Source organism: Saimiri boliviensis, chromosome 12 (assembly GCF_048565385.1).
Source record: "Saimiri boliviensis isolate mSaiBol1 chromosome 12, mSaiBol1.pri, whole genome shotgun sequence".
Lineage (NCBI taxonomy): Eukaryota > Metazoa > Chordata > Mammalia > Primates > Cebidae > Saimiri > Saimiri boliviensis.
In genome coordinates this window covers 90853390-90868260 of record NC_133460.1, presented here as the reverse complement: position 1 = coordinate 90868260, position 14871 = coordinate 90853390, and positions in this window count along the sequence as shown.

The following is a 14871-nucleotide window of genomic DNA, read 5'->3' as shown; positions in this document are numbered from 1 at the left end:
GATTGTTCCTACTAAACCTGATTAGTCTTGAGGCACCTCTGTTCGGTATTTCTTCTTAGGAAGTGCACAGGCATAGCCCAGAGGGTGGAGTTTATGGAGAAAACTGGTGTGCTGTGATTGCAATGACCATATGTCCCCTATTTTTTTGGACAAAAATGATTTTAAATCGCCTATTCTGATAACCGTATCTGGATATTCATATTTCTAGAGAACATCTTCCAATTTTGTTGTTGTTGTCTTTCTGTTTGTTTGGTTTTCGTTTTGTTTTTGAGACAGAGTTTTCACTCTTGTTGCCCAGGTTGGAGTGCAATCTTGGCTCACTGCAACCTCCGCCTCCTGTGTTCAAGGGATTCTCCTGCCTCAGCCTGCCAAATAGCTGGGACTACAGGCATGGGCCACCACACCAGGCTAACTTTTTTATTTTTTGTATTTAGTAGAGATGGGGTTTCACCATGTTGGTCAGGCTGGTCTTGAACTCCTGACCTCAGGTGATTCACCTGCCTTGCCCTCCCAAAGTGCTGGATTACAGGCGTGAGCCACTGTGCCCAGGCACATCTTCCAAGTTTTTAATTCAAAAATAGTAAGTATTCAAGACAATCTTAATTTTCTTCTCAACGAAGTGTCCATGGAATCTGTTAGCAACATGACAACAGATGTCCAAGCCTTTCTTAAGGTCGATATTGGCCCTGGGAGATGTTCTTTTCATTGGCCAGTGGATGCACAAAGATAAGGTTCTGGCAGCTAGATCCGAGGAACAAGTCCTCCCTATCAGCTTTCACTGCCTTTCTTAGAAGCTGTCTTAGGAAAGAGATAACGCCCTTTGCTTGAGACACTTCCTTTGAAATTGAACTCTTAAAAATTGGAGAGAGCATCCTCCAAAAATAGTTCCATAGCTCTACATTCTGGTTTTTCCAGTCACAATTGTATAAAGCCTCTTTTCTTACCATTGAATAATTATAAAATAAAGAGTTTTTCAGTAGAGAAAATGATATATTTTCTATATCATGCAATTGCTAGATACATACTGGGTAGTACCTACAAATAAGGATATTAGAGATCTTCTCACCCTCACCAACCCCATAAAGTATGTAAGAGAAAAGGAAGTCATACTGTAACTGGTTGTCACTATGACAGTTTAGAGTAAGGTAACAGATTTGTTACAATCCAGGTCTCTACCTTTTACTTACGTAGAGATAAATCAGCAAGAAATTCTGCATTTCACTGATGATTCTACTAGAGATGCAGTCTGCTTATGTTTCAAGGCATTTTCTTGGTACATGGAGCAGCTGATTAAAATGTCCATGAGGAGAAGCTAATAAAATGGACTGAATTTGAATGAAAGGAGGTGGAACCTGTAGAAATTTCAAATACAGAAAATTGTGAAATGGATAGTGATTACCAGGAACTAGCAAATAAAGTAAAATCTGATTAACTAAAATATGGACTAGACAGAGAGAGGCATTCTGTAAAATTTTCATACAAACAATGTCCTCCCTTGTATTATTGTGAAAATGACAACTGGGAGGAGTTATGGGCTTGCAAAATTGAGTAGATGCAATAAAATGGGAGTTTTGCTTTGGGAAGCATCTTTGATGCATATTGTGAAAAGCATTACAGCCCCAGCATAAATAATCTAGGTATAAGTATACCTGATAGACACTTGCAGGCAGTAATGTAAGTGGAAAGTAAACAGCAGGATTTGATTTGATTTAAAATGAGGAGGGAATTTGATAAAACAGAGGCTATGATAGAGAAGTAAAATTGAAAAACAAGGGTTATAGAGCAGAAACAAATCAGCATGAAGAGATGAATGTGGGTAGAGAGATGAGCGAAACATTAGCCCAGCACTAAATATGTTACACATTGGGATCCTACTGTACACAAAGAATATATGCTACCTGACCTCAGAGGCTGCAAAGGGGGACAGCATGACACAGACTCTTTTGCCAATAATGTTATAATCCTATTGAGGAGAAAAGATATAAATGCATTAAAAAATTAGGTTTAATGCAAGCATTAACAATACAACAAAAATGTTACAACATAATACATGCAGAGTTACAGAGAGACAAATTACAACGCTATAAATGAAGATAATCAACATTAAAAGGAAAAAATAGAGAATTCATATCAATTTCTTGGACACACTTTTATACAACTATTTGAACTCTGATAATAAGGATTAACACAAGCTAAGGTAAAATGATATACGCATATAGAGAGTTTGCTTTAGTATTTATGGCTTTCCAAAATTTAAGCTTCAGTCTTTGAGCTCAGGAATTTGAAAGTATAATGGCTATGTTTGAAAACTCAGAAAAATATGCTAAGTCCTTTATTTTTAAGTGTTTATTTGATTAACGCAAAGGAAAAAGATGCTAAAATAGGAAAACAGTCTCTATACTTAATTTAATTTAGCTTGAGTACCAATGCTTTTAAAATTAATTTTTGGATCCCAGGGAGAATCACTCACTCATACCAGATTTTCTTTTTAAATCTTGCCAGTGGTCATTAATTATGTACAATCATTTGTGACATTTAAACTGTTAATTTCCTTTGTGATTTAGGCTGTGGTGATTTTATTTTTCAAGGAAACAGTTTCTCAAAACCCATATTATAAATGATTTTAAAAATACCTCAATGAATAGTAACTATTTCTGCCTATTATTGTTAATCTATTTGAGTACCTAGGTCAGGAACTATATATACATCAGCCCTAGTTGACAAATTTGTAGTTAAAACAAGTCATTTGAAAGACAGAAACACTCAGAGAGGTAAAGTGATATTACCCAGGTAGAAAATGGTTGAGGGGAGGTTCATTTCCAAATCTGCTTAATTCCCAAATCACTGTCCTTTCCAGCAACTAATCCTGCCTCCTTAGAACCGTACTGGGATCTGCCATGTTATAGACACCTCTGTGTGTGTGTGTGTCTGTGTGTGTGTGTGTGCGTGCGTGCGCGCGCGTGTGCATGCGCACGCGCACATGTGTGGATGTGCCCAGAGGCTTTCACACAAATTTTTATATCCTAAATAAGTCTCTAACCAGCTTCATAATTTGGCAAGAACTGAAGTGCAAATTAGGATTGGATTATCTGATTTTTCTTTTCTGTTCTCATCCTGCACTATCTTCATCCTACTCAAGAAAAGAAATTTCGTTTGGTGGCATGAAATTGGTTTCTCACATGCTAAGGTGTCTTTTTGTTTTTATTTGCTCTCAGGGACTGATGTTTCAATGGCTGCATAGTACCTGACCCAAACAGGATATTCAATAAATGTCGTTGAAAGACTGACTTCTATTAACCTGTGTTTATATCTGATTGTTCCACTTACTCTTGTTTTCCCTCAGGTCTTGAAAATATCCAAACACGCATTGCAATTTTACTTATTAAATAAAATGTATTCTCAGATCCACTTACATATGGACAGTGTTTTAAAACTCACTGATGTTTGCATTTGAAATGCTTGTATCAGACCATTATATAATCTAAGAATTATTAGGCTTCTTAGAGATACTATGGTTGAACTCTTTCATCTTACTGAAAGATAAAATTGAATCTTTGAGGAGGTAGGAGGACATCCTCATTTTTGAATTAAATAAGATTATAGGTCGGGCGCAGTGGCTCAAGCCTGTAATCCCAGCACTTTGGGAGGCCGAGGCGGGTGGATCACGAGGTCGAGAGATCAAGACCATCCTGGTCATCATGGTGAAACCCCGTCTCTACTAAAAATACAAAAGCTGAGGCAGGAGAATTGCTTGAACCCAGGAGGCGGAGGTTGCGGTGAGCCGAGATCGCACCATTGCACTCCAGCCTGGGTAACAAGAGCGAAACTCCGTCTCAAAAAAAAAAAAAAAAAAAAAAAAAGATTATAAATTCCCCTAAAAAATTTAGAGATGTGTTTCTTTTGCTAATGGCAGTGTTTCCTTATGTTGGTGACTACTCCTTCCCTTGGTGACTTATCTGTCATGGCTGGGTAGGACACAGTGTTGCATGAAGTGTTGGAGTCAGAATGACCTGAGTTTGGGATATACCTCTGACATACTTTACATGTGGCTTTGAGCAAATCACACAATTTTCTTTGCCCAGAATTACTATCTCCAGAGATTATTTTAAAGATTAAATGAGATAGTACATGAAAAGAACTTAGCATAATCCTCTTATAGTAAATGTTCAATAAATCTCAGATTTTAGTACTGGTGTGTCTTAACCACGGCTTACAGTTCTGTGAATTTGGCGATATCTATTTAACGTCTCTAAAACACATTGAAATGAAAAATGTCAACGATTCCTGATCTGTCTAGTGTAGCACTCTTACTGTGATTCCTTATCCTAACACTCCCTTTACTGGCTTTTCTCCTTCCATGAATTTCTTTCTCCATTTTCACCATCTTGTTAAATTTTACCTTAAATTAACTATGTGCACCCAAATCTTTGACTCAGGCTCTGTTTGTAGGAGAGTTCAGCAAACACAGCCCTTCTTATGAAGTCATCTTCAGAGGGAGGTAACTTAATATTTAAATGGATTGTCATGAGAAAGAAATTTATTTGATTCACACAATTAAAAGCCCCAGAGAAAATATTTATTCCTGCACTTTTACCAATGTGCCAATATTCCAGACTTGATTTCTCTTCAACAATGTGCTTAGCCTTCTAATATACCAATTTTATCCCATGGTGGCTATTCCTCATGGTCTAAAGATGTGTTCCAGCAGCTTCCAGAGCAAGATGCATCGCCATTTATGTGTGATGTGAATGATGTGATGTCTTCATACAAGGGTGCTTAGAAAATTTCCTGAGATTCGCCCTGAATGGATCAGCGTATGTTCCATGTCCATGCCTCAACCAATCACTATGACCAAACAAATTAAACCTGTGGATTGGCTTAGATTCAGTCATGGGTTTCAGCTTAGAGTTAGTAAAGGAAGCAGCTTCTTTGAACCTATAGAGAGTCCCAAGCATAAGTTGAAGCTGTTGGGAAGGTAAACACCTGGGTAGGTGCTGAGTGAGTAATAAAACATGTCGGCTGGGCATGGTGGCTCACGCCTGTAATCCCAGCACTTTGGGAGGCCGAGGCAGGTCGATCACTTGAGGTCAGGAGTTCAAGACCAGCCTGGCCAACCTGGTGAAACCTGGTATCTACTAAAAACTCAAAAATTAGCCAGGCATACTGGTATGTGCCTGTAATCCCAGCTACTTTATAGGCTGAGGCAGGAGAGTCACTTGAACCCAAGAGGCAGAGGTTGCAGTGAACTGAGATCTCACCCTTGTACTCCAGCCTGGGTAACAAGAGTGAAACTCCATCTAAAAAAAAAAATATTCTGTTATTTGACTTCACATGATTGCAGTGAAACTAAAAGGAAATGATATTTGTGAATATTCACTGGATAGTATAGCTATAAGCTGGTATACAAATAACTGGTTATTATCATCTGATTTTCCTTGGCAGGATGATCTATCCCTTTGTCTTGAACTCAGAGCAAGGACTGTGTGTGAAATAGTCCCACAGCCAACTTCACATCCCTTCGTGCTCAGTTACAGTGGCTGCTGCCTTTTGAACCATGGCACCCTAGTAGATGTGCATGGACAGAAAAGCCAAGATACATTTCTATATAGACAGAAAGAGCAATGCATGTATTCCTCTTGGTAAGATTTGATGTTCACTGAATCAGCTCTCATCTCTCAGCCATTGCACATAAGATTAAAGTGAATAGGATATCGTTAGTATAGACTCAAGCAGTATTTTTTTTTTTTTTTGTAGCAACAGAACCATACCACATATGGACCATTCTGCCATCTTTGAGACTGTTCAGTTTTGTTCCTCAGAAGAGGAAAGAAATAACTTGAATCCACAGAAAACATTACAGTCTACCCTAAATATAGCATGCATTCTGCTTTCCATATTCCAAAGCCCCGAAACAAATTCAGGAAGTAACTTTGAATTCTTGGCATCAACAATGATTTATTTAAGAATAGCATTCCAAAACCCAAGTCCCAGAACCAACTAAATTAAAAAGATGAAACATGTTTTCAAATATATGATTGTGTTTAGATCAAAAGGATCCCAAATGCTATAGTAAATATCTTACTAAATAATAAGATGGGCACTTCAAATATGAACAAGCGATGATCAGAGCACAGATAGAATTTTTAGATGACATTTAACAAAATGCAGTGATGATGGCCAATGTAAATGTTTTTCTTTTTTTCTTAATAAAAGAACATAGGGGCCATATGCTGAGGCACAAACAGTTGGAAAAATGCACTAATCTAGGAAAAAGAAACAGATCAGCATTAATCCTAGCCTTGCTTTATAGCGATAAATGTGTTTTTTAAAATGACTAATTGAATACATGACAAGAAGAGACATTCCTGGAAAATAACTAGCAGTTGAGAACATATCGCTACCTTGCAGAAACGCAGACTCATAGCTACTTATACTGAAACAGGAAGTCAAACAGAATTAGAATTAATAAACCACAGCAATAACTCAGGGCATTGTGAAATGACTGAAAAAATAGTCTTTACTCTGCAAACTTTTGGCACAAAGCTGCTTCTTTAAACCTGCTTGTTTTTGTGAGAAATGGCACGTGATGGATGATTCTATGAGTGAGAGGTCATGAATATTTCAGACCATAGTAGTCGATTAAGTATACAGGCAGGAAAGGTGAAGAGGGAAATAGCTTGAATTGGCTATTGGCAATGTCTATGACTTGATGGCATGTTTACAAAAAAACCCCAAAGCACCACCTGGTTTTATGAGTTGTACCCTGTCCTCTGATACCACAGATATGGTAGAGTAGCATGACCAAATCTCGGCCAATGATATGGCAGTAATATTGCAGGGAAAGATTCAAAATATTACTATATAAAAGACATGTAATAAGCAAGATTGGGATAGAAGGCAACTATAGCAACTCAGAGGCAAGAAACTGTATCAGTTCATTCAGTAGCACTCCAGAGGACACATTCATACAAAGAAGTAACAAGGAACTTAATTTCAACATAGGACAAAGGAAAACTTTCTACCACTGAAAACAGTTCAAGAGTAGAAGGTCTAATCAGGTCCTTTTCAATGAATGTGGTCAAACAGACCTCTACCCCCAGAGATGTTAATCATCCACCTCAGGGCTGAATCAAATAGCTATATGAAGATGCAAAAGCTCTGGGAGAAATCTTTTTTTTTTATGTCTATTGCCAATATTCTTTTTAATTCTTTGGGACTTTGGAAATGAGGAAGAAATTTATGGAGCATTTGACAAAGATTTTATAAGGAGATCTGAAACTTTCACTTAAAGAAACTGAAAATTTCACTTAAGTTCTTAGAGTTTATGAAGTGCAGGACAAAGTTATTGGCTTTAAATTCTTTGAAAATAGATTTTTTTTCTAAAATGAGAAGTTTGTGTATTAGGAGTGAAACTGATGGACATGCAAAATATCATTTAAGAATAGCATTCCTAAACCTGAAGGCCTAATATGTCTAAAAGGGAAAGTTAAAACTTAACATGTCAATACAGAAATGTTATAAGATTAAATGAGAATACGCATACTAAAGGTATGTCATGTAAACACTGGTTCCCATCTTTTCATGGAAAAATCAGGATACTTAACGTCTACAGGCACATGGTAGAAGTGTACAAATGCTAAAGACCTCTAACTTGATAGTAATTGTCTAAAGTTCAGAAAATCATCCATCCGAAGATTTCAATCTTTGGTTATTTAGTCAAGGGTTCTACAGTGTCTATGAGTTCTTGGAATGGGAATGTTCAGATTTCCTCTGCCCTGAATTGTAAATTGTAGTTGAGTTTTTGAAATGCCTTGGCATATCCTATTTGAAGTATAGAGGATGAACCAAGTTCTGGCCATGTCCCAGCTATGGATGCTATAATGGTATTACTTTATTTCCCTTAGCAGCTAAGGCTCCCAGCCATAAACGTGAGGATTCTTTAAGTGAAAGTTTCAATGGGTTGATTGATTCTTAGTGAGGGTTTTTATTTTATTTTATTTTATTTTTTTGGTTTTCTGTTTTGTTTTGTTTTGTTTTAAGACAGAATGGTACAATTTCTATTATCTCCTGGGAACAAGATGGTAGAGTTTTGGCTGTGGTGCCCTGGTTCTGTTGGACATCAAGACACTGGGGATGAGGAAGTACAAGATGTAGCACATTTGAGGTTCTCTGGTAGAAAACAAGAACTTCCCAAACATAGGATGAAGGGAAGTCTTATTCATAGAAGGCTTGAGCTAGAAGGGGATAAAGTGTGACCTTGCCAGGAAAATAGTCTTGAAAGCTGAGGTTACAGTGATGTGGCAAAGTACACGTCTTTTTTGTACCTACTACCTTTGTTACTGATGGGAGTCCTTCAGGGTGGTTCTTTAAAGGAATAAGATATTTCAGTGTCTTGCTTAGTCACCAGACCCATACTTTTAAAAGTCTTAGCCATTACACAGCCACTTTTTTTTTTTAATTGTACTTTAGTTTCTGGTGTACATGTGCAGATCATGCAGGATTGTTGCATAGATACCCTGTAAGAAAAGCTATATAGGCACTTCTTATGTGCAAACCAGTCTTGGCATTGTGGTGACCATATGGATTTGGCACCAAGCCTGCCTGCTACAGGCCAGGAACCACTCCTTACCCTACCTGAACTACTTAATCCCCCAAACATAGGACATCTTATACACATCTCTCCAGACGATAGGACTAGACCATTGCAATTACTCTCCAAGGAAGATGACAAGTGAATTCAAGGTGACTTCTCAGTCTCAGTGTGTACTCAGAAATGTTTGACTCTATTCACTGAATAAATGAAGATGCCAACATACAGTCTACTGACACAGCTTTCTATTAGGCATAATGTTGTAAAAGCTATACAACAGTGTTAATATTTAAAGCAAATACTCCCTCAGTATTTCTTTTCAAAATCTAAAGTTCATAGGCGAAATGCTTGAAGTAATCTGTAAGATAACTTTGTAAAAAGTGTCATCAGGATTTCAAACATGTTTATGTTTCTACTCTAAGCAAGCTAGGCAGGGGTGTTCAGATTCCAGTTATCTCAATCTGTTGTGCTTGGGGTATCAATTTCTGCCATTTGAGTGAATGCTGGGGAAAGTAAAGACCAATGTTCCTGCTCATGACTGCCCAGAGTAAAGATTCTGCAATTCAGAGCTGGAGTGGAATGACATGTTTATGCTGTTCCTGGAGTAAAACTGTAACCCTCAACTGAGAGCGAGGTAGGGAGGAAGCCCCATGTCTTCAAATGGCTAAACTAGAGATTTCATCACACAGGATAGAAATGGTAGTCAGTTGTGTCTTAAGTCCACATATTTTTGCTGTTCTTACATACATTTAGTAGATTTTCCTGAATAAATGGTTGTTCATTTGCTATATATACAGAGGCCAATTTCCAAAGACTTCACATGATTAATTTTTAAAAATTGATCCACTAAATTATTTTTATTTTCAACTAGGAAGGTGGTTCACCATACTCTTTACACCATTATTTTGATAGTAAATCCCTCTGATTGCTCTTAAAATAACATCCTTGACTTTGATATTCTGCAGGTTTACTATTATATATATATACATATATATAAAAAATTAATATATATACATATATATGTATATCTATATGATTGGACTTGCTTTCATTTATTATATTAGTGGCTCATTTTATTTCTCAACCTGAAATCTCCCTCTTTTTTTCATTGGTGGTATTCTCAGCCATATAGTTTATAACATTGCTTCTTTTTAAATGTTCCTTATTTAATTTTCCCTAGAATATTTAAAATATGTTTTACAATTTCTTTGTCTCTATATCTCTTAACCTCTCTTTTATATTCTCTAGTACGGTTCTCGAAAATTTAGCATATATCAGAATCATCTGGAAAGCTTCTCAATAGACAGACTATTGATCCCCATTCTTAGAATCGGTGATTCCACAAGTCTAAGTTAGACTTAATAATGTCATTTCTAACAAGTTTTCGGTGATGCTGAAACTCTGATGTAAGGACAATACTTTGAGATTTACTGCTCTAGATCTTATATCTCTGTGCTGGATTCAAATGATTTTCTCAAATTTATACTCAGTTTACAAATTAGCCATGTCTGATTTGCTATTTATTGTCTTCTATACTTTAAATTTCAATGACTGGTCTTCATTTCTAGAAATTCTGTTTTGTAAATTCTCTTCTGTTTATTCATGGGTTCTTACATTTTCCTTTTGGCTTATTTTCTATATTTTGTCTTTGATCCTTTGAACCTATTTTAATATACTTCTTTAAGAACCGATTTCAGATTGTATCATTATATCAAGTTCTGTCATGTTATTTTGCGTTGTACCAATAGATCGTCTATTAGGTAGAATAATTTCTTCTTGTATTTGGTGACTTTTGATATGAGGGTATCATTGCCAACAATTATTTGTCGATGACAGTTTTGCGTGTTAGGTTATAGTAGTTTCTATTTAATTGATGAGATCTGGAGTTTTATTTCTGCTAAGAGCTTGGAAAACTTAATAAGCCTAGACCTATTTTAACAATAAGTTCTCATCACATAATTTTTGCACCATGTGTGGTATAAATTTGGATCCCAATTTTGGATTCTATGGAGGATATTTTATTTTAGTCTTACATCTCAGGTTCTGGAGAAATACCAGATGAGCAGAGTTTTCTTTATTCCCTTTTTAATTGAGGAGGGTTGATATATGTGTGTGTATATGTGCACACACGCATTCATGTGGGCAATTTCCTTTCTAGTTTTTCTACCAAATAAGGTCAAGATTTTAGAAACAGCATCATATATAGAATTGGCCACTACCTACATCATAAACTGGACTGGAAAGTATTATCACTTTTTTCAGAGATCACCATTTTGGGCCCTGGAATTTTTGTGCCGTTTGCCTTTTATATTTTAAACTAAAATCCATCACCATAAACTGATATTTATCAATTTCCATATATGAATCTGGAGAAAAGTATACATCAGCTGAGTCTTAGGACTATTGGCAATTTATATTATTTTGTAATTAAAAAAATAAACTTAAAATATTAAATTGAGGTGTTAATCAAGAAATGTGCACTTACAATCTGTACACTTATTGTATGATAAGTATATTTTTTGAAGTTTTAAGTATAGGTAGTGAAAGCTACTTATACTGAATATTTATAAACAAGCATGCTCTATATTTAAGATTTACATATTCTGGTTATGTTAACTTTCTTCTTCTCTTGGCTACTTGTTACACCAGTCATTGTTGTATTAAAATGACTGATTTAAAGTGTCTTCTATTTCCTGAAAGCCAAAGAAAAGTTGAATTGACTATCACTTTTAAGGAGTGATAGAAGTGACAAGCAATTGGACTGACATGTGAGTGCTCTGGTGCCGTTACGACAGACAGTTTCCCAGTTCTGCAGAAATCACAGTGTGTAGGTATCCCTAGCTTTTTATTCACTGGTATGTTCTAGCATATAGAATAGTGCCTGGCGTAAAGCGGATATTCAATAAAATTGTTGAACAATGACATGAAACTGTCACACTGACCTAACCAAGGAAACAGTTGTGGCATTTGTAATCAAAGTTAAACATTCCATATATTAATTTCCAATCAGAGCTCTAGTCCTGAAGTCCTCTTTCCTAACGGAAACCCAGAGAGTCTTCTAAACCTGCCATGAATGTGAAGTAATGGCAAAAATGAGGGTGCTCTGTGGGACTACGACTGTTTGTGAAACTGAACACAGCTTGAAACCTTAACTTTGCTGAGACTTATGGTCTTTCTAATCAAACAAGTGCTCTTTGCATTAAAAAATATCCCAGTAAGTGTCAGGCGGTTGGATTGTTATTTTAACAACCCGTAAAGACTGTGAGCTCACATACAGAGGCTGGTTAATTTGCTAATTACTAAAGTCACAACCTGAGCAGAGGATAGGTTAAAAGCCAGTACTATGAGAAAGGTCCACTAAGAGCCACAAATGTATCCAGTGTTCCTGTTTTTCCCTCACAGACAGAAATCTTGTTAACTGGGTTAGAAGCAGGTAACTGATATAAGGAAAAATCAGCCTTCTTCCAATAGTCCTACATATTTGGCCACAGGGTCACATCTGGGCTTTGATTAATGAAAAAGTCCCATAGAATCTTACAGGTGTTTAACAAGTATTCCCAGAGTGTAATTATTTGTGTGATTTTAATAAATTCTTCAATGGAAAGTGAGGTGAGGCTGGATTAGATTTTTTTCAGTTATCTGCTACTTTAAAACCAAAGTTTTAGGTTCCTGGTATTCTTTAATTCAAAGAGTTTTTCTTTTCCAGTGTGTCCATCAAAAGTCAGCTCCTCAGAGATCTTTTATTTTAGTCCCAGCATGATTTAGGGACCACTTCTAATACTATTATAACACACTGTATATACACTGGCATTACATTTATTGTGACTTAGATTAGTAATTAATTAACATACTAGTGTTTCCTACTAGATTCTATGTTCCTTGAGACTAAGGTCTGAATCTCATTTTCATAAACCTATTAGCTGACGGTGCGCTTGGCACAGTACCTACTCAGTACATATTTGTTAAATAAATGCATGATGCCCCATCCCACCCTAGGTGATTCTCAGCAAAAGCCTCCAAGAATCCAGCAGCATAAAAAAAAAAATCCTTTCCTCATGAGATAATCCTTCTGCATATTATGGAAAGCACTTGAAATGTCTCTCTGTGTGAGCCAGATGGATTCAAATTAACATAGGTAGAATAATATCACTGTGTGGCTCATCAAAAGTTAAAACTAAAATAACAAAGAAAAACTGGACCCACATTTTAAAGTCCTCATATTCTCTTTCTTAAAATACTAAAATATTTTGTTAACAACATAATATTGGAATGCTTAACATGTAACATGTAATTTGCTGGTTAGTTTTGTTTCTTCTTGAAATTTTTCTCCAAGGGGTGGCAGAGAGGAAAGCAAATGTTACATTGGAATTTGTTTTATTTAATCAGTTAATGATAAAGAATCTTCTCCTTTCACCAAAATGGTTTCCTCATTAACGAATCTCTTCTGCTACCTTTTGTTTTTCATGACTAAACATTCTTGGGAGGTGGGAGGGGTGGGCAGGAATAGGGGGTACAGGGATAAGACCTAAGAATTTTAGTTAGCCAGGCCTAGGTCAGGCACACAGCTTCTCTGCTTTCACCATCCTCATCTGCTAAATAAGGGTCTTGATCTAGAATATTTCTTCCAGTTTTAACAAGCCTTCTCCCTCTGAATTCTGACACAATTCTACCCTCTCTTGTACCATCATCACCAACTGATAACAGAGGAATCATATAGTTGCAAGGAATCCAGTTGGCTTAAGATACAGAAGTAGGGTCAGAGACAGAGTTTGGGCTGCTGCATCTGCACACAGTCAGGTACCATCAGCATCCTCCGTGTGTGCACCCTTCATGGGAATATAGGATTTTCAAATACCAGCATGTTTTCAGAGGATGCTTATGTAAGGTGGCAGGGTAGAGGGGAGAAGAGTGGTACATGGCAGGGAAGAGAAATGGAAGGGTAGGATAGAGTTATCACCATGCCTACCTATTAGTCTAACAGTCATTACACTTACTGTATACCAGGCACTGTGCTGTGAACTTCCACCTCCAAGTTCAGCCTTCAAAATAAATCTGTAAATTAGGTGTTATTTTGGCTCCATTATACAAATGGAGAAATAAGGCCTCAGAAAAGTGAAATAACACAGATTTCAAGTAGAGTGAATGGTAAACCCAGGCGCTCTCACTCCAGGGTCCAAGCTCATAATCATTAACCTATAAAGAGATTTCACTTTTGTTAAAGACAAATAAAAAAGCAAAACACAGTGGGAAGGAAAGATCTGACAAGTTACCACATTCTCAATGTGAGCATCAAAACCTGCTCCAAAGAAAAACCTTTGTCTCTGCAGTTCTTGGAGCAGTTCCTGTACCTGCACCTGCAAAGAGCCCTGAACATGAGACAGTGCAGGGCCAGCTCTCAAATGAAGTCCAGAGAGCTAAATCAATAACATAAACACTGATAATGTTTGATATTCTGGATATATATATAATTGAAGCAAAATGGAACTGTACAGGAGTCTAATTTTAAGAGATCAATTTCTCAATGATCATGTTAATGCATAAAATGTTTCTTGAGTGTAAGAATTTTCAAATACTTTCTCTATAATTTGATGCCTTTATCAAATTTAATTCAATGACACATTGATTTGTTATTCATTCATTTATTCAACAAACATTTATTGAATACTTTCTGTGTGATAGGCACTGTCCCAAGCCTTTAAAAAAAGAGTTTTAGAAAAATTAGACAATAATCACTGGCCTCATAGAGTTTTATGTCATGGTAATATTAAAGGATCTATAGTTTTATCATTCTGGTTTTATCTGTCATCTGAGTATTGGTAGAGAGTAGAATGTTACGACCTTGGTTCTTAGGATCTGGAAGCTACATGAGGAAAATTTTGCCTAGAATCTTGAAGAAACTTCTTTATTCCTCACACTTCTTTAGAAGTTTCTTAGACCAATAATCTAGAACAGAGAAAAATTATAGAGGAACTTAATCGTCAGAGTCTAAAATCTCTGGCTATGAAAGAAGACTTGGAGAGAAAAAGCTTACTTTTCTTTTTTTCTTCACTTCAATGTCATCATGGCCAGCATAAGTTTCTTAGACAAAAGTATGTATAGTATCAGCTGAAACAAGATAGTCATGCTGGGCCACAGTAAGGGGAATAGTCTTTAATACACCTGTATTATAATAAATTCTTGATTTCTTAGTAAGTGTTCTTCTCCATGTTTAACGGTCTCACTTCATCTTTTTCCAGGGTACCATGAAGTGGTAGGCACAGTTGCCATAAACGAGCTGGGCT